General features: G+C 37.3%; 1 protein-coding gene across 3 annotated transcripts in view; it reads left to right on the top strand.

Moving 5' to 3' along the window:
* The first annotated feature begins 8,822 nt into the window (after positions 1-8,822).
* Positions 8,823-25,338, top strand: part of ROBO1 (roundabout guidance receptor 1) — a 1,187,644-nt gene continuing 1,171,128 nt past the window's right edge. For all 3 annotated transcript variants that reach the window (XM_047722064.1, XM_047722068.1, XM_047722063.1), the window contains exon 1: positions 8,823-9,036. The gene's annotated coding sequence lies outside the window, so the exon portion shown is untranslated. The remainder of the gene's footprint in view (positions 9,037-25,338) is intronic.

Genomic DNA, 25,338 nt, shown 5'->3' with positions numbered 1-25,338 from the left:
TTTCTGTAAGTCATCTGTGACTTGATTCCTTGTCACCACCCCTGGGACCCAGAGGGACTAAGCAATTTCTATTGGGAAGACAAGCCATCATCTAGTAATGGGGACAAAAAAAATAGTAAGTCAGGTTCTGGCTCTTAAAAATTCTGCTAAAACTTCATTAATTATAGCTAATTCACATGGAGATGTGTGGTCTTCTTGATGGGAGAGGAACCTCAGGAAGGGACACTTATTGGTCAAACGTGAATACACTCTATTACACACAACAAAATTATCTTCCATTTTTTTAGTAGGTGCCTGGACTACTCAAGTTTCCCTTCCATGCAAAAGAATACCAGATGTTCAAGCAGAGAGATGTATCAATGTAAAGATTCTGCATCCTTTAATACACACACACAGACACACACACACACACACACAATTTGTGTCCTATAACATGCATGTGTGTGCACATTCATGTTGTAACGTATGTTATCTATTATTTAGTGAACTAAAGTTTTAAAAGATCATTCATTCTAAAGTTTTTTCACCTGACATTCTGCTTATTGGACTTTCTTCTGTGTTAAACAAACAATTTTATAAGCAAGGATATTTATCCCATCTTCATTCACATTAACCATTTGGTTTCTTTTTCTTGATGAACATATTCTTGCATACATCATTAATTTTTTTCTGATTAACATATTCAATTATTTTCAAGTTATGATTGCAAACAAGAGCTTTACTCCTTCTGTTAAGTCTAGAATACTAGTTTTTCAGCACGAGTTGTATATTGTTTATCCTTCTTTGAATTTGTTCTGAACTTTTGGAATAATTTAAATTTAAATTTAAATAATTTAAATATTTAAATGGAGTCCATTCTTTTTCAATGGACAGTTTGTTTCCTTGTTTGTCTGAGAGGGAGAGAGAGTGGGGGCAGGAGGGACAGAGGGAGAGGGAAAGAGAGAATCAAGCAACTCCACCCAGCCCAGAGCCTGATGCAGAGCTCAGTCTCAAAACCCTGAGGTCATGATCTGACCAGAAATCAAAACTCAGATGCCTGATGGACCAAGCCACCCAGGAGCCCCTTCAGTAGAGGTTTTTGACATTTAGTTTACTAAATAACACAATAAACATTCAATTGGACAGATCAGTATCATAAAAAACCATGTACACAATAACATAAATCTTTTAGGTTTTCTCCATGTAACCATCATTTAATTTGTTTATTCTGCATGGATAGTTACGGAGTGTGTTAATTAAATAGTTTTCAAGTAAGACTTTTCTTCTCAGTTTGCAAAAGATAGGTGCATGAAGAAACACACACTAACTTTTTATAAAAATTAGACATTATTGTGGTTAGAAAGTAATAAATCATTTGTTTAATTTGGCAAAGTACACCTAAATTATCTCAGTGAAACACTCTATTTTTAAAAATAAATCTTAGAATTATCATTTCGTGCCAAGAATTTACAGTTTTATCATAATTCATGCCATCATCATTAACTTTCTGGCAGAAGAATACAGTTAGCTTATTCTGCATGTTTTTGTTGAATGATACAAGGAACATTATAATTTACACATATCATGCTCTTTATCTTTCTTGCCTTCCCTACTTGCCTCTTTCTGGGCAGTTTTATGCACATTTACGTGCATAATTGGAATTGAGAAGTCCTCATAAATGGATCAGGGAAACTCGGCTTAATTTAAACAAGCATCTTTTTTCTAATATACCTTATATTTTAGTATTCCTTGCTGGAATCTGAAGACTAGTTAGGTCCAAAGTTCATATTATATTCAATATACGAATGTCTTTGGCTAGTATCTTTTTCATATTATGTTTAATATATGAATGTCCATTGGCCAATATCTTTTTATAGAAAAAAGAACCATATAATTTTATACTCAAAGAGTGCCAGAATAACATATTGTGCATGTCTCACCATTTCTTCTTTATGATAGCTCTACAAAAGAAGTCAACAATCATGATTTCTAAAAAAATCCTTTCCCTGGGTTAAGTGTCTATGTTCCCACTTTTTCCCCCATATGCTAGCATGAGATCTATCACTATCCTGGTTTATACCCTATTTTCTGATTTTCTTTTTTCTTTCTTTCTTTCTCCCTCTCTTTTCTCTCTCTCTCCCCCCTCTCTCTTTTCTTCCTTCCTGCCTTTCTTCCTTCCAGATTGTTTCATTAGTTCTACCATCACGCCATTAACTTCTCTTGAGCTTATGGTTGGCTTAACCCCATAGGTGGTTTCTCATTGTTCTCAACTTAATTTTCAAATACTCTATCCCTTGATGTTGTATTTCAGCTTTTATGTGTTTATCTATTTTTAAATAAATTTTGAATGTCCATTTCCTTATTCGGGTAGTTTTTCAAGATGTTAGTTCTCCCTCTTAGCTATACCTTAGTTGTGTATTTGATGAAGATTTCTTCACTGAAAATATATATGTTACACCTCACAGAATCAAGTACACAGCTTGTGGCAGGACATTTGAGGTTAACATTGACAAATCAACCCAGGAAGTCCACTTGTTTAATTAGCTACAAATCCCCCTAAATGTACTATCATCCACCCAGTTTTTCTCTGCTTTGTATACAATGAAATGACAAAGCCCTTGTCAAATGCTTATCTGGCATCAAGATAAATTCCTTTTAAGAAACTCTCATGATCTAAAAGCTGTCTAACTCAGGAAATAAAAAAAAAATAAGTCTTGCCACATAGGATTCCTTCTTAAGCCCATGCCCTTTTGTGCCTCCAAATGCCCTAATTGTTTACAAGATATTTTAATAAGCCCATTCTTGAAATTGTCCAGGCAATTTCTTATTATTTACTGGTTTAGTCCCCACTTCCTTATTTTAGAAAAGAAGAACGTTTTTGTATGTCCTTAAAAATTCTAAAAATATTACAGAGAGCTTTGGTGATCTTATTTGCAACTTACAGGATGATTTGTAATCTTCCTGGTACGAAATAGTTGAATGAAATTAAAATAGCTAGGCATTCTTCTAATATCAATTAACATTATTTTAAAAATGTAAAGTTTACAAAACCTTGTCATACATGTATTTTCACAGTAACAAGATTTTATTTCTACATGAGAAAACAGTGATCTGAGGTTAAAAAGGCTAGTGACGGGGCGCCTGGGTGGCTCGGTGGGTTGGGCCGCTGCCTTCCGCTCGGGTCGTGATCCCGGGTCCTGGGTTCGAGCCCCGCGTCGGGCTTTCTGCTCAGCGGGGAGCCTGCTTCCTCCTCTCTCTCTGCCTGCCTCTCTGCCTACTTGTGATTTCTCTCTGTCAAATGAATAAATAAAATCTTAAAAAAAAAAATAAAATAAAAATAAAAAAATAAAAAGGCTAGTGACTTTCCTAAAGTACAGAAATAATAGGAGATAAATGGAAATATGTGTTTATTTGACTTAATATTAAAATTTACTTTTTAATTTATTTCTTTGACAAATACATGTGCCTTTTGGAACATGAAACAAACAAACAAATAAACAAACAAACAAACAAAAACAGAAAAAGAAAGAGAGCCACCCATATTCACAACACACAGATATTAATGAGTTTAAATGGTTTAATTTTTTCTTAATCGTAAATATTATATCTTCTTTGAATTTGGAAACGTTTTACCTCAATGATTAGGCCAAAAGAAAATTTAGGATTCAAGTAGTTCCCAGTGTCTACTTATTCATTAACTTTGTTTCACCTTTCAGGAAATAGGGTATGACTGCTTCATTTTATACTTCAAGTCTCACTCCCAGATGTTGGCCTTTCCCAAACTTTTTTTTTTCAGTCTGAGCCAATCTTTATCTTAAAAATTAGTTATTCTTACTCTATTTTTAATTTTTTATGTTAATTTGCTTGCTTGTCAGAAATGAATTATTGGATCTTTGCCCTTCAGAACCCATGTTCCATTTTAAAAGCTCTTGGGTTAAAAATATATACATTTATGAATATTTAGTGTTCTTTTAAAATTTTGCTTAATGCAATTATATTACCAGAATAGTCATAGCCATTTCCACCATCATTTCCAGAGCCAAAATCTACTCTTAATCTACCCTTTCAATTACTTCTCTAATCCCATCACCTATTCGCATCTAGCTCTCCATCCAACTATTATTTAATCTTGGGAAACAATTATTTGACAAGTGAGTCATGCAACTGAAGAATAAGATGTCTTTATGACCGTAGGAAAAGAAACCAATATGAAAACCGACTCATCAAGCCAAAGTATTGTACAGATATTTAAACTGAAAACCATTAAAATTCACTTTTCTGCTTCTAAATAAAGTGTAAGCTGATTACCTACACTTAAATGCTGCCTAAGAGAAGTAGCATTCTTGGGAATATGGCAGGGGAAGGTATTTTAAAAGTAATAAGGAAAGGTGTAAAACCTTATTTTAAGTAGGTTTTCTGTTACTAAGCTCCAGCATAGGAAACACAAAATACTATATTTAACATTACTATTATTTAATATTAAAATTTGTATTCTGCAATCTGTCCCTTCCTAGAAAATGATGCTGTTATATTCATTTCTCTTTGCTTTTACATAAAAATAAAGGTAGTCGCAATTTCTGTTGTATTGTCATCCACTTTTATGTATCCAACATGGTACCATGAAAAGTAGATTCAATATTCACTAAATGAGCAAGTGACTCGACTTTAATACTACTTTTATAAAGGCAGAGTTTAGTCTTGGACAAAAGCAAATGACATTACATTTTGAGTGAATTTAATCATAAGAATTATGGTGTATGAATAAAAACAAAGTTTAAAATAATTACTGTTTCGGTATGCTTTGTAAGCAAGTCCTAAAGGATTCCTTAAAATAGACTAAGAAGTGGCTTTTAAATATTTGAGGCGTTGGTTAGTACAGAGTTCCTTCTAAATAGTATAACCAGTTCGTATCTTTAGAAAGGCAAATCACAAGATCTGACCATTAGGCTTGATATAATAAGCATATAGAAAATCGATTGTGTGTTTAGCCTTATATTGGAAATAATGGTTTATTTTACATATGCATGTAGTATTCTACAATTGAGAGCCACATCCATTTGTTTATTTGCTGTAACTAAACATTATCTCACATTTTATAAACATTTTAGATAGGTCTACGTGTTTTTGTCTCTTTTTCACAAAAATATTTGTAGTTTTTATTCACAGATTCTCTAGGATTAATACGTAACATATTCTTAAGAACTTAATATTTGAATTAAAACTGTTTATTCATGCTTCCTCTAATCTCAGTGTACTGTAACAGATATGTGTTCCATTTTTCTTTTGTTTTGTTGTTTCCTCTTTTATCTTTTGCCAAACTATTTCACTTCTACATTTTTGTCAACTTTTATCTTGCTTGCTTTACAATCCTGTTTGATATACAGTAACACATCCTCCTCCATGCCTCTTCTGCTTGCCAATTTTTACTAGGATTCTAAATATTATGAGCATTCCTTTCATGGTGATCATCTTACCAAAATCGCTGTACCATGAAGTTCTCATCTCTTCTACTTAGTGTCAAGTTTAGTTTATCATTCTGAGGTCCATATTTCTCCACAAACTTACTACCTTCTATAGGTTTATTTTTAACTTCTGAGTTGTACTTTCTTCACCTTGTTTAGCAATTGGCCAAATTAATTTATGAGCCATGTATTTACATGTAACCTTTTGCAACTTTCTACAGTATTTAGAAGATGTTTTAGTGAATCATTCAATACATCATAGTATCCCAGTTAGCAACTGGTATGAATATTACTGTTTATTTACTACTGGTTTACTACTGAAAAAAAAGTCCATTTGACCACATCCTTAATTTTATATTTCTACTTTCAAAGTATAATTTATGTCTGCTAATTTCCTTTTCATCTGTCAAAAATCAAGCATGTATACATTTTCTATTTAAAGTAGACAAGTGGATTCATGTCTATAACTTTGAAATTTTTTAACCTATGCATATTTCAAAATTATTGAAGACACAGAATTTTAAAAATAGCTTGGATAGTAGCTGAATGTCATTAGAGTTCATTAAATTTCACCAAATGGTATGTTATTACATGTTTACCGATTTAAATTTAGAAAGAAAGTCGATTACAGTAATGGGATACAGGGATATGCCAGGTATGTTTTGCTTTCCAACTTTTATAGATGCTCACATTAGCCACAATAATACATTGTCATCATGATCAAGGGCATAATGGAAATCAGTTTCTGACAGAGCATATATTGTCCTTGAAAACTGTACTGACAAAATGAGGGGTCCAAGGATACTTCAAATAGTAAAGAATAGATCAAGGATACTTTTACAGTTTAGGAATGGTGAAAACTATTATGGTTTTAATATTATTTGTTTAAATATTTCTTACCACTATATCCAAGTAATATATTTTAAATATTTATAAATATGTATATATTTATATGTATATAAATATATATACCGTATGTTATATATCTCAAAATATATGAGCATAATTTGGATAAACACAAATAACTTATTGAAGAGATGTTGAATATCTTTTTTCTTGAAAAATATATAAGTTGAATTTATGATTCTGATCAGCTGCTATATGTATACTTTGACCTTTTATGCAGAAAGTGAATGAAATTGATCAAACACTTGTACGTTAAGCGTCGTAATAAGCTGGCTTTTATTTATTTATTCTTATTTGTCCACTATTCAAATTCTCTATTAAATTATGGTCATAGATAAATTGCATTAATTTTGTACAAACTCTGCTTGAATAAAACATATCTTCTCTCAGTTCTGAAAAAGATATTCATTAAATGCACAACTTTCAATGTGCACTTAGACTGGAAATGATTATTTTTTCAACCCTACTTGTAACAAGAAGTTGGAAGACCAGTAATACACTTGGCTTTTTTTCTTTAATAATATACTTGTTTTAAAAAAGAATTGACTATCAGTCTTCTCCATTCAACTTTGCATGGTCATTATCCTTTTCTTACTATACCAAATAATAGCTTCTTTTTTTTCTTTTTACAGACAATGAGTCCCTCACAGTCTTATACTGAATATAATAGTATCTTGATACTTTCATGTTAACTTTATTGTAAATTGAAAAATTCTGAACCTAGTCTAAAGTGATTGTAACCACCCTGAATAAAAGACATTCCAAAAGGCTGTTCCAGAAACACAATAGCAGTGGGAAAATGGTGCAAATTGACTCTGATGTAATGACAATTGATCATGTCTTTTCACTCTAAATTAGTGGTCATGGATGTTTCAAGGATATATATTAGGTGAAAATTTTTGAAATATACATAAGAATACTCGGTTTTCTAACCCTGAAGGCAACTCTCGTCTTTCACACCTCAATCATGCAAGAGTTAATTCTGTCTCCTACAAGGATGTAAGCTCTAAGTTAGGTCTGGAAAGCAGCAAAGGCAACCTGGAAACCTGGACTCAAAGTAACACTTCTGTTGTCAAGGGTTACTGATGGGGGAGGGGAAGGGCCTGGAAGGGGAAGGAGTCATGGAAATGAAGGAGGATTGTAGCACATACTACATAAATTCAAATGCTATACATATATTTGGAATGGGATCACAATTCTGTTGTATTTTTGCCTTTTGCATTTTCATTTATTTAGTTTATACATGGATGTTGAATTTATGAGTTGGTTGTTGCTGACCTTATTCAGTGTATCACTGCCTAACAACATTCAGCTGTAAATTATAGCCATAATAATTTTGTAATTAAATTTACATTACTATTTACGTCTCAAGCACAATAAAATCATGCTATTTCCTAAGCTGTAATATCAGCAAATATCTTCGATGGAACTTGGTGGAGAGACTGTGTCATTTCAGTTTACATGAGAATTTCTTTTCCTCCACAAAATTAAAGGTCAAGGGAAAACTATGCTTAAGGGCTTTAAGTTCACACGGAAAGACTGAGTAATATTCTAACTTTTAAGATAGATACGTTTAATGATGATGTGCTGAAGTGTTTTTGCCCAATGTTACAATATTTCAAAACACCATTCATCATAGGCCTGCCTCACTTTAAGTCTCCCTGTTATGTCAATTTGCATTACTATTGGGTTTGTTAGAGGGGAAACTGTAAAAAGAAAATGTGGCAATTTATAGTAAACGCTTGAAATCTTGTGACATTACCAACATCTTTATGTTGATTTATATTTCTGTTATCAGTATTCACAAATAAAATATTTCTGAATTTATTTTGTAAAATAAAAATGACATCCATGGCATTGTCATTGATGCATTTTCGGCATCATTTAAAATACATGCCCCATGTTCTATAATCAGCACATTCATATATTAGCTTCTACCATTTTAACCTACTCATTTAATTTGGAGTAGCCATGCATTTTCAAGAACGAAATTAAGTGTTATTTTACATAAGTGAAGTGCAGTAGTATTTGACTATAGAAACACTTCTTGGATTCATATCCAAATGATGCATTATAGAGAGCAGAAAAGAGGCTTTTTCTGCCAAAAGTATCTGCGAATTTTCTTTAGAAAATGTTCTTTTAAAATCCTTTGTATTTGCAAAGCCACTCTGCGGAGACAATTAAAAGCAAAAATGAAATGATAGATCACATGACAGGAGTTCAGATGTGAGGGTTTTTTCCTCGGTTAAACATCGCAGCAGGCATTACAATACCAGAGGTAACGAATCAATTAAATCCATTTTCCCCTCCGCGCCTCCAAAGCTGCGTGCGTAGTGCTGCTGTGTAGTTTAGAGCCGGAGCAGTAGGACCCAGGGGCCTCCGCAGCCACCAATAGAAGCGCACACTTGGACCTATTTGCATGCAATGCCGTCTGCTCTGCGCATTAATAGTAATACAGATAACGGGTTTCAAAGAATTCTCTACCGAAGAAGGATTGGATTTTTCCAGGGTGCTGATACTGAGAAGGAACCCGACTTTACTCTCTCCCTAATTTCCCCACTCTTGGGTTTAAAAGTCCCAGACAGCTTTGGCTTGCTTTAAACTCGGGAAGGTCTCCGTGCACAGCAAAGTTGGAGGGCTGCGCCTGCACCACGGAACCGCTAGATTTCCGAAACAGTCCTCTGGAAGGGTAAGTCTCCCAAATGATTGCAAAGGAAGTGACAGCCGGCTTTAGAAACTGTCAAAAGGGACACGCTCGGTTTTCCATCGGCGGGGGCTGGAGTGCAGAATGGGTGCGGACAGGACTCCGCAGTTTGTCCAGAAATTGTGACTGGTGCACTGGGGTATTTGGGGGGTAGAGTCAGAAACCTTCAGGCTAAATCGGAAATTGCAGCCGTATTCAACAAGTTTCCCTGCGGGGATGCCATGGGTTTTGTTTTTGGTTTTTGGTTGTGTGTGTGTGTGTGTGTGTGTGTGTGTGTTGTTTTTATTCCCTTGCAAGTTGTTGGGGCGTCCGTTCCAGGTGGGCTGCCCCTGCTTCACAAAGAAGTTTCGGGATTTGTGTCTGTTGTGTGGGGCTGGGTTAACCCTTGTGTGAAGCGGTTCTTTGCCGCATTTGGGCTTCCAGGGGACACACGGGAGAACTGCTTCTAGAGATGCTCAGAGCATCAGGGGCCTGCGGGGCTCGTGCTGGGCAACTTCCCCGCGTCGTCTCGGGGTCTCTGAGCGTACCGTGGTTATGATGTGGGCAGAGGCACAGAAACCAGCAGCTCCGACGCCATTTGAGCTTCCAAACTTTGAAAGCGTTCTCTAACGAGGAGGGTGAGAACGGGTGCTTTGAAAATATGCATTACTAGATGAATTTTGATGAACTCTTAGTGATATGCAGGCGGTGAAGTCTTTCAGGACCTGCGTTTCCAACATGCAGCTTTTGCCTGGACGTGCAGTGCTGAGGTGGAACGGTGGGGGTTTAAAGCTAAGGCGGTTGGAGGGTGGGCTTTATGGGCTTTATCTGAGGGGCGAGGAAGAGGGAGAGAAGATAGATGAATGAACAAGGTGCGTCCCATTTTTCACATACAAAAACCACACGCGTGGGACGTGCCAGGAAGCGCTCCAGTTGGTGGCGTTTAGCTGGAAAACGTATTGCAGGGAGGTCCGGGCGCCTCTGCATTATTGATGAAGCGCGGTGCCCTTCTGGGGGCCCTTTCTCGCTCCTTCTCTGTGCCCCCTCTTCCGTTCCGCGCTCCCCCTGCCTGGGACTCGGGGTTGGCGCGGGTGCAGCGGCTCGCGCGGCTCAGCCCCGCAGCGCTGCGGACACAATGGGGAGAGGCAGGCAGAGCCCCGCGGGCGGGCGGAGCGGGGAGCTTGGGGTGGCGGTCCTGCTGCCGCAGCCACTGCTGCTAATCGGCGGGGGCTGCGGCGCGACGGGGGCTGCTTGCGTCCAGCGGCCACGCGCCGCGACATCCCGAGGGCCCTGCGCAGGAAGGGCCGCAGGGGTCCTGGGTTATCCTTTTAGGGGCCACTGTGCTACGGGCAGACAGGTTGGGGTGGGGAGATGTCATGCTGAGCCATCCCATTCCGCCCTTCGGCTCAAAACTGCTACTGTTACCCGAAAATCCCGGGGGTGCACCCCCAAACGTCCTAGAGAACCTGCACTCCAAAGGGAAACGAGACGAGGAGCGAAGAAGGGAAACGTTGATGAACCTGGCAGCAAGTGATTCGGGGCAATTCTGGTCATCAGCCAGGCTTTTCTTGGCGCTTTTAAGTGAGCTGCTTTAGATGCGGCTTTGAAATACGCTTCCGTGGCCTCTCTGTGGCTCCGAAGGGGCAGGCTTCCAGACCCAGGAGCTCACTGGAGACTCCATCTGTAGATGAAGGAAGGCGACTGCGGGGCAGGGGCCTTCATTTCACAGTGTCATTTAACCCTGACCTCAGCAACTCCCACCCTTTCACGCCCTCACCGGGGAGTGCCCTGACCTTGCAAACTCCTCTGGGTCATCTGCCCTGTTTCTTTTCAAGTGATTTTTATCAGGCTGTGTGTGTTCCAAAGGCCTGTTAAGAAATGGTTTGTGTATTTCCAGGAGTGGTGGGAGATTGTTTAATTTGGAGGTGGATTTCCAAACCCCCTGAGCATTTGGAGGAAGGGGCAGAGGAGAAGGACTCCGTAGAAAGGCCCACCTGGGGGCTTGGTTGCTTGAAGGGGAACTTTCAGAAGAAATATACCTCTTTGAGCATATGGGGGCAAGGGGGGGGGCAAGGACACACTATCATTGCATTCTTTTCCCATTTTCCATTTGTCCCCTTAATTATGGCTGTTTGGGAACTAGGGTGTAATATTAAATGGAAAATATCTTGAGAATCCATCTGTTTATGAGGAGTTTATTACAAGTGTGGTAGATAGGTTTTCAGGCCCAAACTTGGATGCTCCTCAGACCTATTATTTAGAGAGATTCAGGTTGCTACTCCAAAACCTGCCTCTCTTCTATATCTTTTGAAAGCTTTTGCGAAAGGCCTGGAGCATGTTGATTTCATTAATTCATTAATTCATTAATGATTTCATTCATTAATTTTATTAACCAGTTAGTGGGTGTCCATCAAGCCCTCCCTTTCCACCCCCCCCCAACACACAAAAAGCCCCTAACACATCAAAAACAAAAACAGCAGCACCTAAGAACCAATATCCAGTTGGTAACAGGACTTTTGTGTGTGTCTTAGGAATCTATCTTCCTCCCATAGGAGGGAAGGGTAAAGCTGAGGAGTAGGTAAGGGTAAGGTGTGAGGGCATTCATCTCATATCCTTACCACAGATTTTGGACTTCCTTTGGACTTCCTGTAACCCTTTTCCATATATATTCCTGCATGTGTCTTCCTAGTTAGCCCTGTACGATCTGCAGCACTGAAGCAAATGACACAGCTGCAGATCCTTGATGAAGGCTTGCTTCAGAAAATAGCTGTTAATCATACGTTTGGGGGATTTTTCCACAAGCTTCTGTTTACTTCCCTTTCCTTCCCTTCCCCTGTCCTTGAACCAGTGTTGCCATCTTCTAGGCTGTGCCCTGCAAAGGGTTAGTGATTTCTGGTGGCTTAGCACTGTGCTGAGCGTGGGAGGAGGGCAGAGACAGCTGCTCAGAGAGTCCCATAGGTTTAAAGCTGACTTTCTCTTACTCTATACTGCCCAGAATAAAGAAAAATATCCAAATATCCCTGCAAAGAGAATTATATTGGCCTGTAAATTTGTCTTTATTTTATTGCATAATGGAATCAATTCAGATACAAAATTACTTTGGTCAGAAATGAAAGGGAAGCTATACACTTGCTTGCAGTATTTGGAAACTAATGTTGTACTCAGCTGTGAGATCTCACCTTTTGGCATCCATCTATCCTTGATGTATTAGGAGCTATTTTTATTTAAGCAAGATTTACCATGTTACTTTCATTATGAGGCTGGGCAACTCAAGACACTGCTAAGATGTGAATTTTAAAAGAAAAGCAAAAAACAGGGCAGCAAAGCAAGCCCTTGGCAGCTTGATGAATGAGCAGGGGAAATGCACCATTTGAAACGTAACTGGAGGTGAGGTTCCATCCAATCCACTAGAGAATGAGTTCCTCCTTATTGCCCAGAAAACTCAACTGATATCCTTTCTCTCTCTTCCCCTCCTCCCCCAGCTCCCTTCCCTAACCCCTGCTTCTCCATTTCTCTCTCTATGATCTCTGAGATCAGAAATATAACCATAATATTATACAAGAGTCTAGACCTATAACCTGGTCACATAATAATTTATCTCTCTAACCTTGCTGTTGAAGTGAGTGAGCAATATTATTCAATGCATTCTTGGTTATATCTAAAATATATTAGTGGCATATGGACCAGCCAAGTCTCCAATGCTACAGGAAATAGAGGTGCTAGAAAAGTAACTGACTTACCCAAGGCCACATAGGAGAGAATTGTAGACACAATATTAGCCATCTTACCTGCAATAAATATTCCATTGAATTTTCCCATCACTCTTTCGAGGTAAGACTTTTATTAGATTTCTTTAATATATGAAGAAACTGAAGCTCAGAGAAGTTAAACAAAAATGTACAGCCATTCATCTGATAGAGGAAGATCCGAAATTGGAAATAAGTTCTTGCTCATGACAGAGTGCATGCTTTTCCATACCATGGAACAATATTTTCTCATTATATTTAAATAAGAAGTTTCATTATTTTTAAAATTTTGTTCCAGCATAATTTTTTAATCTCCTGAATATCCTTTTCATGTCCAAACCCTTTTTGGCACCTCCCTCAGACCAGTCTTCTACGGACAGTGACTTTCCAAGGTTATCAGAGCACAGAGTTCTTTCTTTATTAAGAAAGCCTACCTCTAACCACCGTCCCAATGGTACCATCATCTTTGGAAGTTAGAAAAGAAGCATAAAAATTAAGGTCTTCGTCATTTACTTTGCAATTTGCACAGAGAGAACCAAGGAGTTTGGAAGAGTCCATTATTTCATTCTGAGACAGAAGCTGGACACCTCCACCTTCACATTTCCACACACATGGATTCTCTGATCTGCAGGTTTCCCACCTTTGCTGAACCCAATCCTATTCATTTGTTCAGGGTGGGTCATGTTTTTCCTCCAACATGTCATCTCTCACTATTCTAACCCTTATCATTTTTTTATACACCTCTAAAATTTCCAATAAATTACAATTTCTGCCATTTAATTTGTTCTGGATTTGGAGTTCGGAGGAGTGAGCTAACATTTCTGGAGCATTTACTTTATATCACGTCTTTTTACATAAATTATCTGTCAGATTCAATCTTCTGTCTGTCCTCAGTCACCCCAGATGGTGTGATGTATTTCTAGAGTTTCAAAAATAAAATCCAAATTTGATATTTCTAGTCCATATATTGCTCCTGATCACCACATTTTGTATTTCCAAAAATCACTTGATATCTCCACCTAGAGATGTGATGCAAAAATTTGTAAGGAAAATTAGTAAAAGGAAATTATTCAAAGGTACATATGTCTTTCTTCCTGACATACTTGTCCTTCTACTTGGTTTTCCAAGTCATAACTTGTCCATCATGCATCCATGCAGAATAACCTATGACAGGTCCCTCTACTTCATCTACCTCATTTGAGTAATGGGGGAAAAATTTTTAAAAATATATATATATATTTACTAATACTTTTATCTTTCTTGAACCTAGCCTCTTTTCTCCACAGATAGCCTTGCACCTAGTCTCCCTTTTACTTCCTGGGATCAGCCTTCTAATCTAACAACTCACCTTCCTTTTTGCCCCACTTAAATCCATGTCCTTCATATCTACAAGTCATTCAACTTTCCAGAGCATAATTGATGAAGCCCAAACTGCATTCATGTCATTCAAGGTGCTCTATCATTTGGATTCAGAATTCCTCTCTTCAGTCTTCAGCTTTATCAATTACTATGAAAATCTCCTGCATTTTCTCAAATACGGAGGATATAGCATTCCTTTCTTCTTTTGTTTGTTAGAACTTCAGCTCATAATGGTTCTCACTTTTCTTGATCCTTGGATCTTTGGAAACACAAAACAGGTGTTACCCTTCTGTGAAGACCTTCACGTTAAGCAAATAGATTTAAATATGTCTCTTTCTACTCTTTTCTTAGTAACATCTCTGAGATTCTTTTGCATTTATGTATTCATTTTTATCAAGAGACTGAATTCCTTGAAGTGGTATTTTCCAAACTTTTGCCATTGAACCAAGGGACCCTCTTAATCAAGTAAAGTAGTATAGAAATGGACCATCACCAGATTTAATACATTAAAATATGGGGATGGGACTCTGCAATCCACATCTTAACAAACATTTCAGATGTAACTAGGCACATGGAATTTATCACAACTGTTGCTCCCCATCTCAGCTAGGTCATTAGATCTCACTGAGGACTATGGACATGTCCTGTTGGGTTACTGTGCTTTAAAGAAACATCTGATCACAGAGTTTAGTATGTCAAATCATGTGATTCATTCTTAGTGCAGGAAGAGAGTCCTGCATCAAAAAGACATACTTGCCAAGAGCATAATTTCAATAATCACACGAGAAGATGGCCTGTAGGGTTGAGGTGCTACAGTGTACAGAGTATTTAGAACTTTACTGACTCTGATATTATGTAATATTATAATATTACAATATTGTAATATTATGATGTACTTATTTGGCAAAGAGGGAGAAAACAGTGAAGCAAATGACTGTAAATTATCACTCAGTTTAAGTAAAAATATATTAAACAAAATTTAAGCCCTCTGGACACAAATTACATCTCCCTCCAAGAGGTAAATTGTATTATAAATTTGTTATTTTTATCCCCACACATTAACTTTTAATTTCACTGTATATAGGCACACCCCCAAATCATATATAGTATTATATTAAATGACTATATTATTTAAGTAAATTGTAACATATTATGTGCATTCTCAGGAATATGGATTTTTGTGATTTATTTAAGTCAATACAGGGAGATTTTATTCATTCCTTTTCATTGCTGTATAGTATCCCATTTTTATGAATCTACCACAAATTTCTTTCTATAACAGTGTAGCAGTGATTTGTGTGTGTGCATGTGTGTGTGCATGTATCATTGGGAACATAGACAACGCTTTTTAAGGTATATGCTTAGGAGTGAAATTGCTTGACTATGTGGAATTTCATTAATTTCCTTTACTCAGATATTGCCCAAATCCCACACAATGCTTGTAGCATTTCCAGATTCCACACACATTTGTGCAAGCTACCATTCTATCTGCCCTTCTCAACATTTAATATTGTCAATTTTTAAATTTTAACAAATTGAATAGTTTTAATTTTTCTTTTCTGATTGTATGTCCAGTGAACATCTTTTCAATGGGAATTCAGGTTTCCTCCACTATGAATTGCTTAAAAATATATTTTATCTTTTTTTTTTTTTTACTGAGCCCTTTATCTTCTTATAGATTTTTAGAAGTCCTTTGTATATCCTACAGATTTCTAGAAGTCCTTTGTATATCTATCTATATCTATATCTATATCTATATCTATATCTATATATATATCCTATATATAGAGAGAGATTTCTAGAAGTCCTTTGTATATTCAAACTCATTTTTGGTAAATGCGTTGAAAATATTTTTCCCTAGGCTGCATCTCATCTTTTCTCTTTTGTGTATGTGTGTGTGTGTTGTTTTTTTAAAAAGTATATTTTGTTTCTTTAAAAGTAATAAAACTTCTCCATCATGTTTTCTCTTTTTTATGCCTTGTTTTAGAAACCATTCCTTATGGGGAAGTCATAAAATATTTTCATATATATATTTTAAGTTTTTAAATGTTGCTTTTTACATTCAGCTCTTTGATCTATCTAGAATTGATTTTAGTTTCCATGTGCTGAGAAGTGTGGTTGTCACATATAAATGTTCCATATGTGGATGGATTCCTTTTTTGCCTATAAGGCTACTGGGCATCTGTCCTCATTTGAGACACATATTTCTGGTCATTGTCTGCCAGGTTGATATGAGGACCATTATCTCACTGAACCATCGCAATGTTAATGAACCAGAGTAAAAGCATTAATTAAGATTTCAACCCAAATAGGTTTATATTCAGTTAGAATTAAAGACCAGTGCTTTTTATGACCAACTGTATAATCTCTTTAAATGGTTTGTGAATTGTTCATGCATAATGAGTCCTCTAGCTATGCCTAGCATAATTTACTTCAGTTTTAGTTCTTTACGGAGAATATTAATGAATATCTCAAAGACACACTTTCCTTGTTTATAAGACTCCAGCAAAGTAGATCAAAGGCAGAATCATGACTCACTCTAGGAATGAAGCATGACTGACCATTTGCCAGGTGACTTTTATAACCCAGAGGAGGAACAACATTTTAGCACAACAACCAACAGCTTCTGATCAATGCTTTCTCTTGAATAACCACTCCAAAACATTAACACAGTCGCAAAAAGTTTAGAAAGGAAATTATGGCAGTGCGCTGTGCATATTATTTTACATTTTACTTTGGGATGAGGAACGAGGGGGACTGCAAAATCACTTCACCTGCTTGTATGAAGTCATAGTTCCTGTAAGAGTTTGTTTTTTATTCTATAATGAACAGCAACATACCAAACAAACATGGTTAGTGTTAAGCCAAGTCTTAAATTATTTAAATACTGGGTATGAATTTAAAGGTGCGTAAGAATGGTCTGGTTTGGCAAATGAAATGCAAGAATCTTATATTTATAAGCTTCCCTGAAAAAAAGTAAAAAATTTAAAGAAAGCCTCTGCACCAAATACAGATTACACCCAGCCCATTAAATCCACTCTTTCCAATTAATGTCTTTTGTCATAAATTGTAAATTGGACCAAGGAGAGGAACTATCTTAGGGAAAGAACAAACTCACAAAGTATCTTTTCTTATTCATTCCTTTTGTTGACACTGAAAATCTGAATTCTTCAGCGCACTGCCTTTCATACTCAGATTTGGGACTACTATTCTAACTTCTTTCCATTTCTCTTACTTCTTCCCTAGCGTAGTCTCTCTCTCACTGTACCACACACTTACCAACCCTCAACACAGCATTTTGTTTCCAACTCATTGCCTTTGGCTTTCTGTCTTCTTAAAATATCCTTCTCCTTCTCTATTAGTGAGGTCTGTATCCTTCAACATCTAACTTAAGTGTTACCTCCTTTTTGAGGCATCCTCATTTTCTCCTAGGAAGCTCATCTCTTTTCGATTTGTGTTTTAGGAGAAATTAGTACCTACCTATACTCCTTTATCTTTTTTAAAGATTTTATTTCTTTATTATATGGAGAGAAGGTGCACAAGTAGAGGGGGAGGCTGAGCAGGGAGCCTGGGGACACAGGGCTCCATCCTAGGACCCTGGGATCACAACCTGAACTGAAGTCAGATGCTTAATTGACTGAGCCACCCAGGCACCCTTATATCCTCTTGATTACAAGTAGCATTTGTCAGTTTTAATGACCAGACTGACTAACTGGGACAAAGATGATGAAGAATTTCTCAGTATATCTATCTAAACCTGCTATTACAATTTCATTGAGTATATTCCCTATCCTCTGCCTTTCAGTCTCAATACTTACTCTGTTTAAATAGTTACATTTTACATAGTTAATCGCCACATGTGGCTCATAGCTGACATATTAGATCAAACAGGTATAGAACAGCCCATCATCTCAGAAACTTCGATTAAACAGTGTTGGGAAGAATAAACACAGTAACATTTGGAACAAATGAATGGATGAATGAATGAATGAGATACTAATAGCCTTTGATTGTCAATGGACAGCTGCCATGGAGTTGGATTATTGAACATGATCATAGTGGTGAGGATGATTTCACCACTTCACAGATTTTAGCATTTCCTAGCAAGAAACACTTATCTCAGCCTAACCAAGAAGGTAATTACAATATGAAATACCAAAGAAACCAGAGAGAGGCGGGCTCCTGGGTGGCTCAGTCAGAAGAAATGGCGGGGGGCAGTTAAAGCTATACTTTGATGATTTCCTTGCATATTTACCCAAAGCTTGTTTACCTGAGATGGCAGAGTAAGAAACATCATCTTTACGACACAAGTTTATGAGAAATAGGATTGAGCTAGTGGGACAACTCCATTTCTTAAGATTTAGATTGCTTCCCATGTGGAGGTAAATGCACAGCTCTTTCTCAAATATCAAATTTAGTTTTATACTAATACCCATTGGGATGACTATCTAAAAAAAAAAAGCTTAGAAAATGCCAAGTGTTGGCAAGGATGTAGAAATATTGGAACTGTTGTGCACTGATGGTGGAAATGTAAAATGGTGTAGCCATGAGGGAAAATGGTATGGTGGTTCCTCAAAAAATTAAATAGAATTATCATAGGATCCAGTAATTCTGCTTCTAGGTGTATGTGCTAAAAAACTGGAAGGAGAGATTGGAATAGTTTTTTTTTTTTTTTTTTTGCTCCCATGTGCATAGAAGCATTATTCACAACTGCCAAAGGTAGAAAAAAAATCAAAATGTCCATCAGTGGCTAAATTGAAAAACACATTGTGTATACTTATAATTAATTATTAGTCAGCTTTAAAAAGGAATGAAATTCTGATCCATGCTTTGGCATGGATCAAGCTTGAAAAAATTGTCTTTTGTGAGAAAAGTTAGATAAAAAAAAGTTAAATTCTTTATGATTCCACTTATACACAACACCTAGAATAGTGAAACTGTAAGGACAATAGGTAGAATGGTGATTGTCAGGGCCCAGGGGAGCAGGGATTGGGGAATATTATTTAGTGAGTATAGACTTTCAGCTGAAATTCATGTAAAAGTTCTGGAAATGGATAGCAGTGATAGTTACACAACAATGTGAATATACTTAATGTCACTAAATTGTATACTTTAAAAGGTTAAAATGATAAATTTTATGTTATACATAGTTTATCACATCAAAATTATTATTTTTTCAAGATGTTATTTATTTGAGCTAGATCAAGAGTGAGAGAAAGAGAGAGAATGAATTCAAGCAGGGGGAGTGGCAGGCAGAGGGAGGAGCAGGTTCCCCACTGAGCAGGGAGCCCCATGCTTGGCTCCATCCCAGGATTCCAGGATCATGACCTGAGCTGAAGGCAGATGCTTAACCAACTGAGCCACTCAGGAGCCCTACTGTGACAAATATTTATTAAGCCCATCTGTGGTTGGGCAACCTCACTCCTTAAAAAAAGATTTATTGTTCCAGTGTGGCTTCTCAGTGCTCTTTAAATGTTAATTTTCAGGGGCCCTGGGTGGCTCAGTCAGTTGAGCAGTTAAGCTTCTGTCTTCTTTCGGCTAGGTCGTGAGCCCAGGGTCCTAGGATCGAGCCCCACATCAGGCTCCCTGCTTAGCGGGGAGCCTGCTTCTTCCTCTCCTTCTCCCTGCTTCTCCCCTTGCCTCTGAGCTCTCTGTCAGATAAATAAATAAAATCTTTTAAAAATGTTAATTTTCAACACAGCTCCACAGAAGGCTCTCTCTGCCTATTAATATTAAGAGAAAGGCAATGAACCCAAAGAGGTTTCATGGGAAAGGAACATTAATACAACAGATCAATCTACTCTATGGGATGTATTATATGAAACAAGCACATTGAACGGAGAAAAAAAAAAAAAAAACACCTTGACAGTGAGTATTGTGCTTGTGGATAAGACAGCTGGTGAGGTATGCTGGAGGTTTTGGACAGAAATAACTGCAAGACGGGATGCAGTGAGGTAGACCTGAAGCCCCAGGAGGACTTTGCGTCGAGGTGATACAAAGTGGCCAATAAGGCAGTACCTTAGCCACCTGCACATGCAAACTGCTGGATGAAAGACTAATGTGATCAAATGGGATTACTCGGTGACACAAATGTATGCGGCTTTCATGAATTGCAGTTTATGGAGCATCTGCTCCCTTGCTGACTCCTTGGGGGGCTGGATATGTACAAGGAAGGGTCTTTGTCGGGATGGTGAGAGCACTGATTGCTTTTGGTGCTGGAAATAGAGAAGCAACAGTCTCATCCTCCCCTTTCATGTTTTCTCTCTTTAGTGTAATGATTCACCTTCTGATATAATATTGCTTTAATCCATCCTCCTATTACTATGAAATTTTCTAGGTAGGTACAGTTTGACATCTTATGGATTACTCTTTTTCACGGATGATGATCTGGCATACTTAAAAAGTGCCCTGAAATTCATTATCCTTGCTACAGTGCACGAAAATAAGGCTTTTCACATATCGTGCAAAGGGGTATGAGCTGTGGACTATTTTTCCAATAGGATAAAACACAGGGCTGGTCCTGTCGTGTTCTTTTCCCTGATGCTGTGGATTACAGGTGTTTTTCCTTCAAATTAAATTCAGCTTAGTAAACCCGAGAAAGAAGTTCTTGATTTCATTAGTTTATTAGAATGACATTCCAACTAAGCAAGTTAATCAATCAGTTTCATTCTGACCAATGTGACCTAATTTGGGGATATGAAAACTAGTATTACAGTGGTATTAAAGTGGGGATGGGTGAGCCTGGTGGTAGAGATTAAGGAGGGCACGTATTACATGGAGCACTGGCTGTGGCGTAAAAACAATAAAAGGAAAAAAAAAAGCGGTATTAGAGAGTGAGAGCTTAGACAGAGGTAGGGGGAAAATATCAGGAAAGAATTTGTCCTTTTTATGGGAGCTGTAGCTGTAGCTAACATATTAGTGACGATATTCTCTATTTTGCCTTAGTTTCTAGTGCTAAAGCAGCAAAGAAATTGGGGTCAATTTCCTCTCAATTTTCCTCTTCCATATCGCTTCAACTTTTCCATTAACTTCTTTCCTTATTTATTTTTACAACTATTTCCATTTGAGGAAGAAAAAGTCCTTCAGAGTTTTCAGAATCTTTTCTTCTCCCGTTATCCCTCCTGTATCTTCTGCCCTCCTCTTAAAAATTAAACTTCTTGAAATAGTATCCTCCTGTTTCCTTCCCTTGATTGTCCCTAATTCTTCACCCCTCAACCAACTGTAGTTTCGGGCAGCCCTAATCTGCCCTAATCTGCCCTAATCTGCACAGTTAGACAGTACAGATTTAGGGTTTGACAAATCAGGGCCAAGCTTCAGACTTCATCCCACTTTAGATTTTTGTGAAATTTGTAATACATCGAATAAATTTCAGGACACCATTTTGTTCTAAATTTCCTCCATACATTTGACTTTTCTACTTCTTGCTCTGCTGTCTCCTTGTCCTCTACCATTTTCTTCAATGTTGCATATTCCGCAGATTCTGCCCATAGAACTTTTCTCTTGATTTTTCTGCATGTTCTCCTTCTGTGATTTCCTTCACTCCCCAACTTCAAACTTATATAATGGAGAATAAGATGATACTGTGTGGATAATAATAATTGATGATGATATGTATAGATGATATTTATAGAGTATCCTGAGAAGTGCCTTTACACTCTTGCACGTGATCCTACAAAGCACTGAGTACACAATATGGCCACTGTCTTGCAGAGAAGGAGTTCATGGCTTTCATGTGCAAGGTTTCACAGGTAACGGGCAGAGCTTCAATTGAAACCTGGTTCTGCTTGGCTTCAGGGTCCAGGCTCTTACCATGAAAATACCTCATGCAGTTATGTCCCTCCATGGCAGAGGGTCTCAGCTCGGCAGCATGTTAGAAACACCCGTGGAGTTTTGATTTTATTTTCATTTTTGTTTTTATTGTGTTTAGGGTTTTTTGTTGTTGTTGTTGTTTGTTTGTTTGTTTTTAATCCCTGTGTCCTATATCCCAAATTGCTTACATGAGACTCTTGGGGTTTGTGAAATGAACAGCGTTTTGTTTGTTTTGTTTTGTTTTGTTTTGTTTTTAAAGGGATTTAGGTGATTCTCACGGGCAGCTATCATGAGAGCCATGGCTTTGTAGTAAATATGTTGATGCTATTCAAGTATACTGCTCCAGCATAGATCTCTCTTTCCAGATTTAAACTTACACTGACCAGGGTTTACTATATCTCTTCATTTGTCTGTCCTCAGTCTTACCCCATGATGGGATTTCTCATGTTACAAATGAACTCCCCATCCTTTGATCACCACCTAAATAATCGTCCTCTAGATCTTCCGTTTTACTCAGTTCTTCCCCTCCACACTGCCCGAGCTCTCTTGAGTGAAATCTGAGCAGCAGCTCCTCAAATTGGGATTTCCCTCACTCTTTATGTCTGGGAATCACTAATTTTCTAAATTGTATCTCAGAAAAACCTTTGCAATATCCCCCCCCCCGCCCCCATCTTCATTACCTCTGTAAGTAAAGTTGCTTAGTCTATCCTTATCTCCCATATGGAATTTTGTACTGGACTCCCTATTTTGTTTTCCATTATTTTGTCTCTCTTTGGTTAAATTTTCTTTGTTTAATGCTGTCAGTCTTATCTTGCTGATATTCTAATATGCCAGTCTTCATTGACCACTCTTTGATTAAAAACTTCTCTCCATTGCCTACATAATAGTTTAACAACTTGATGTAACTTATTAAGCCCTTTCCCCATCTAGACACACCTCTCTCCCTTACCGGATTTTCTTCCCCTTGACCAAAATACCCTACCTTCCAAAGCCCTTCCTAAGCCCTTCCCGTGCTCTCAGGGCATCTCTACTTTTTCTTTTTAAAAAGAGCATTTTTTTTAAAGATTTTTATTTATTTGAGAGAAAGAGTGCTTGAGCAGAGAGGAGAGGGAGAAGCAGGCTCCCTACTGAGCAGGGAGCCAGACTTGGGGTTCAACCCCAGGACCTTGGATCATGGTGTGAGCTCAAGGTAGACACTTAACCAACTGAGCCATCCAGGCCCCCTAAAAAGAGCCTTATCACAGTTACCAAACATCTGTCTTCCTCATTAGATTGTCAGCACCAGGAGGGAAGGATGGCCGTCTGTTTTTCAGTGTTTCTCCAATTGCTAAAAGAGTGCTTTGCATAGAGGAGTAATTCCAAAGACATCTGTTGTGTGTATATGGGAAGGGCTGTAGGCAGAAACTCATATCTATGTCATTTCACACATTTTTCTTTCTGAGTGGGATCACCAAATACTCTCTCTCTCTCTCTCTCTTTTTCTTTTTGACCTGGTAAACTCATCTTTGATGTGACATACACATATGGAAATTTCTGGACTTCACCAGACAGAAATAACAGGTTTCTCCCTTTTGGCTTTACAGTACATTGTTCCTGCAACTGTAATAGGAGTGATATCGAATAGCACTGTATCATCTTATTCCCAGTCTAAATTAAGAACACTGAGGAACTGGAGGTGTATATTGTTTCTGTTTGTTTCCTTTGCACATAGAATAGTGCCTTGCACCCAGTGATCCTTAAATTCTTATCTTTGATGAATGGATGGCTGGTTTTATGTATTACCATGTGTATTCAAGAACTCCGGCCAGTGGGATTCCAGCAACTCTGTTTTAATGGTTAAATGTTTTAATAGTGCAACTTTCTTCTAGGAAAAAGAAATGGAAAAATAGAAGGGTATCTAACATTCTGTCACCATTCCTTAGTGAGCCTGTGACTAAGAAAAATTGTTTAATTTGTTATCTGAATAATCAGAATTTCACTGCTTTGTAAGCCCTTGTTCATATTATTATGGACAAAAATTACATGATAGTTGAAGTGTGACCACTATCCTTAAATATATATTTTTTTTAAAGCCTCTGGCTTCTGTAGTGAGACTCAGGTGATTTTTATTCTTCATTTATATCTTTAATAGTGTGTAATCATCCATTTACAGACCTCCAGGTTCTGTAGATTATGTATCTGGCTTAATGGCCCAAAATGTGTATCTTCAGTTTTGCCATACTACTGTAGATCATACGGTATGTTGCCTCCTGCATGTATTTTAGAATTTGTCTACATAATAGCACTTAGCTGAATTATCAAACATACATTAGGGCTTTTCTCTATCAAAGTTTACTAATACCATTCCTCTACTTCAATGAGGTTACGTTGAAAAACTGACTTTTAGGGGCACTGGGTGGCTCAGTGGGTTAAAGCCTCTGCCTTCGGCTCGGGTCATGATCTCGGGGTGCTGGGATGGAGCCCCACATCAGGCTCTCTGCTCAGCAGGGAGCCTGCTTCCTCCTCTCTCTCTGCCTGCCTCTCTGCCTACTTGTGATCTCTGTGTCAAATAAATAAATGAAATCTTTAAAAAAAAAGAAAAGAAAAATTGACATTTAATATTTCTTGTAGGTATACATTGATTATCCTACATTTAGATTACAGTGTTAAATGTGCAGACATCTTTGCCTTTCATAGTGAAATGCAATAATATAATAACTTAATTTCCATTTATTTGAGAATGGAAGGCAATGTAAATAACAAATAGTCTATAAAATTTACCTTTAATGATAGAGAATTAATGGCCAACTCAGTTTCTCCTTGTGCATGAAGGAATGGGAAACTGAATAAATTCAGGAAAAATATGAAATTATTAAGATTTAACAGCAAGAGAAATTTTTATATAATTCACAAGATTATAACACCAGCATACGACTTTGGGCTTAAGCATATTTTATTGACTCTTCCTTTTGTGCATGAAAACAAAAAACCATCCCTAAACTTGTGTTCTCTACCCTCCCTGTCAGCCATTGTTTCCTAGTAGAAAGAACAATACATCCTCAACCTAAGGCTCAACAACTTTAGACTTATATGGAGAACTCATATGAAAAACTCTTCTCTTGGGAAACTTTAGAACAACTAAGTATATTACAAAATGAATCATTTGTTTTAGTCATAAAATTTTTGATGTAGTACACAAAGAGTTTCATAATGCCTACATGGGACAGTAGCCCTACCCCTGAAAAAATGAGGATAATTTAATAAAACAGAAAAGGCCTGAAAAAAATGTAGGGTTTTGCCATTTGGTACCATATTTATTATTTCGGGCTAAAACTTTGGAATAAAACCAATTAAATTTAAACAATATAGTTTAAACATGCATGCAGATCCATACTAATAATGTAATTCCACATGT

Source organism: Lutra lutra, chromosome 1 (genome assembly GCF_902655055.1).
Source record: "Lutra lutra chromosome 1, mLutLut1.2, whole genome shotgun sequence".
NCBI classification, from domain to species: Eukaryota; Metazoa; Chordata; class Mammalia; order Carnivora; family Mustelidae; genus Lutra; species Lutra lutra.
Note: the sequence above shows the minus strand (reverse complement) of the source record. Positions and strands in the feature narration are given on the sequence as shown.